Here is a 3,746-nt window from a genome sequence, read left to right as displayed (position 1 = left end):
CAACCCCTTTGCTAGCTTCTCAAGTTTACAGCTGCAATATGGAGATACACTGGTGCTCACAAATGCTGCCAATGGCTGAACCACTGTGCATTAAAGTGTGACCATTCTTCGGCAGTGACAACTTACATCCCAAGAAACAAAAAAATGGCAACATTTTGGGCCCAGGACACCTGGGATCAAGTTTTTTTGACTGAAGCAGAAGGACTTAAGAGAATGATGAGTATAACTGTTGGGTTAGTTAGATGGCTCAGTGTATAGGTGCTTGCTGCCACCTTTAAGACCTGAGTCTGTGATCAATAGGATCAACATTTTACAAGAAAAACGGATTACTCATCTTGTATTCTGATCTATCTATCTATCTATCTATCTATCTATCTATCTATCTACACACACATGCACACAAAACATTGCAATGTCCAATTGTAATACATCATTTAAGAATATGAAACAAAAAATACTTTAAATCTTATTTCAAGCAGATATACACAGCAGGATCCTTCTAAGAAACATCAAAATGCTCGAAAGAGGAAAATGTTTCACATAAAAAAGTGAAAAAGGAACAAAGCAAAACCACACTTAAATTTGTACTGTTGTGTTAGATGTTCACACATGTCTGCTACAACAAGGCTGTGACAGTGATGGTCACAGGTGAGGTAGACACTGGTCAGGTAAGGAAATGTCATCTGTGTAAGACAAGTTTGCAGAGTCTACTGCCTGGCCTAGTCACAACATTGAGGAAGTCACAGCATGTTGCCTGAGGAGGGCAGTTCCCTTTCCTGTGGTGCTACTGAAATGTCACTACGTCATAAGGACATCCCTGCCTCCAGGGCCACACCCTGTTTCCAATCCCTTCAGAAAGCTTCTGAAACTCTGCCCCCAAGCACAGCCCAAGTTGTAGCCTCTGAGAGGACATACCATGAACTTCACAGCCCTGCTTTGTCTTGGTGAGATGTGAAGAGAGGGAGGGGATACTGAGGTCTAGAAATGATCAGGGCCAGTAGCTCAGTGGTCTTCCATCAGGAGATACCAGAGGCTTAGTTGTTTATACAGAGGGAAGGAGCTAATCAAGTTTCAGGGACAAACCTCTCACAGGAAACTCTCTTCCAGGACTCACTCTGGACCTCAGCATTTCAATGCTGGCAGGTGAGTGTCTGCAGCTGTCCTGACTTGCTTTTCTCTTCATAGCCAGGAACCATGCCTGGACAGGGATGATGGAAAACACCACCTGTTTGTTAGCCCTGAGGGTAACCTGAAGGTCATGGGGTTAAGGACTGGAATCAGAGCATGGATGGTCTGAGTCCTGCCTGTTCTTTTTCTTGCAGGGTCCCTTCCTAAGCCTATCCTTAGAGCACAGCTGGACTCTGTGGTCTCCATGCACAGTAAGGTGACCTTCTTGTGTGAGGTAACCTGAGGAGCCAGAACTTACTGTCTCTATAAAGAAGGAAGCCAATAACCACAGTGCAAAGAAATTCCACCTAAATCTGGCAACAAGGTTGAATTCTCCATCTCAAAAATTTACCAGAAACATGCAGGAAATTATCACTGTTATTATCAGATCCACAGTAAATTTTCAGAGGACAGTGACATCCTAGAGCTGGTGGTGACAGATGAGAAGAAAAACAATTCCCCATCCTCAGGCTTCACTCTCAAGAAGTCAGGCTACTCTCAGTGCTGAACTGCCACCTCAAAGCCCTGGAAGATAACAAGGCCTGGCATATTTCAGTGATTCTGCCTTCTGTCCTAGGAGCACACAGTAAACCCAGCCTGTCAGCCCAGTCCAGCCTGTGGTGACCTCAGGACAGAAGGTTACACTCCAGTGTGTGTCAGGGCAGAATTATGACCGGTTCACTTTGATTAAGGAAGGACCACAGAAGATCTTCTGGAGGCAAGACTCACAGTATAATTATACTACTAGGAAATTTGAGGCCTTCTTCTCTGTGCATCCAGTGATCTCCTACCAGAGGTGGACATTCAGATGCTACAGCTATGGCAGTCGCAACCCACAAGTGTCATCAGAGCCTAGTGACCCCCTGGAACTCCTGGTCTCAGGTAAGGAATCACAGCTTTTCCACTTAATAGTGAGGTGAGATGGTGTTCATGTTGTGTTTTATTCAAAAAAGAGAGCCAGGATAAGTTTTGTAGAGTCAGGCATAGTGAAGTGTGAGGAGTGCCTCTGAGGGACCCATCCCTTCCCCATGAGGTACCAACCATATGACAGATACTGTATAGAATAGAGTTTGTTTATGGACATGGGAAGGGGCGTTAAATAGAGACAGGCAGAGAGAGGAGGAGGCCAGCCAGGAACACTTGGACAGAGAAGGGGTGGAGTTGGGGAAAGGAACAGAGGTAAAAGTAGTCAGAGAAAAAAAGGCAAAGAGAATAGGAGAGTGAGGAGGGACCAAACACCTCTTTTCTAGGAAGCCAGGCCTACGTGGTTGTTGCCAGGTAGGTGTTGTGCAGAGCCTAGAAGGAATGCTAACACTTGATGTGTGCTGTATGTGCGGAGCCAGGGCTCTTTAGCCCATTGACAGAGAGAGCACAGGAGACAGTGCGGCCACAGATACAGACTTTAATGCAGAAAGTAGTACAAACCCAGGATGTCCAGGACTGAGATGAGTCTTCACAGGTCTTTGTTCCAATCTGGATCACATTAAATGCCATCAGCTTCCCAAGTGTGACTTTCTTGGTACCACTTTCAAACACACCCACTTGCTTCTCTCCTATTTCCTTGCAGGGAACCTCCCCAAACCCATCATCAAGGCTGAACCGGGCTCTGTGATCTCCTTCACTAGTTCCATGACCATCTGGTGTCAGGGGAACATGGATGAAGAAATGTATTTTCTGCATAATGAGAGAAGCCAAACAACCTGGAACACACAGACAGCACAGGAGCCTGGGAACAAGGGCAAGTTCTTCATTTCTTCTGTGACAGAAGAGCATGCAGGACAATATCGCTGTTACTCTTACAGCTCAGTTGGTTGGTGAGAGCCCAGTGACACCCTGGAGTTGGTGGTGACAGGTGAGGGGACAGTCAGATTCCCACCCCCAGGCTCTGTTCTCAGGAGTACTCCCCCTCCCACACAGTGATCCAAGAGAACACTGTGACACTGTGAGGACATGTAACAAACTTCCTCCTTCTCTCCTAGGAATCTATCAGCACTATGAACCCAGGCTGTCAGTGCTGCCCAGCCCTGTGGTGACAGTAGGAGGGAACATGACACTCCAGTGTGCCTCACATAATCACTATGATACATTCATTCTTACCAAGGAAGTTCAGAAGTTCACCAGCTCACTGGTAACACAGTATATTCTTTCTAGTGGACAGTACCAAGCCCTGTTTGTTATGGGACCCATGAGCCCAAACCTCACAGGGACATTCAGATGTTATGGTTACTACAAGAATTCAGCACAATTATGGTCAGTATCGAGTGGGCCCCTGGAAATTCACATCTAAAGTGAGTCAGCACCATCGCTCTTCCAATCTTTTATGAGACCCTAAGCATTTTGTCATGACCTGCCCCTCTGCAGAGTTGAGAAGAACTAAATGGAGAGCCTGTGTTCTCAATCACAACCCTCCTTGGGGAGAAGCTGTGATGGGCTGGACAGGTTGGAAGGTCAAAGGTTTTTGTTAAGACCCAAGTCCTCAGTCGGTCTGCTCCTGTCCTGTGGAGAAACTGAATCCTGAGTCATCCAGGAGCCACTGCACTCAGAGCAGCTGGTAAGAACTCCATCTCACTCCCTAAGCC

The 3,746-nt window shown here is 46.4% G+C and overlaps 1 pseudogene; it reads left to right on the top strand.

Moving 5' to 3' along the window:
- The first annotated feature begins 916 nt into the window (after positions 1-916).
- On the top strand, positions 917-3,454 carry LOC114636105 (annotated as a pseudogene).
- Positions 3,455-3,746: the final 292 nt, after the last annotated feature.

This window comes from Grammomys surdaster, unplaced genomic scaffold (assembly GCF_004785775.1).
Source record: "Grammomys surdaster isolate TR1022 unplaced genomic scaffold, NIH_TR_1.0 122140, whole genome shotgun sequence".
NCBI classification, from domain to species: Eukaryota; Metazoa; Chordata; class Mammalia; order Rodentia; family Muridae; genus Grammomys; species Grammomys surdaster.
Note: the sequence above shows the minus strand (reverse complement) of the source record. Positions and strands in the feature narration are given on the sequence as shown.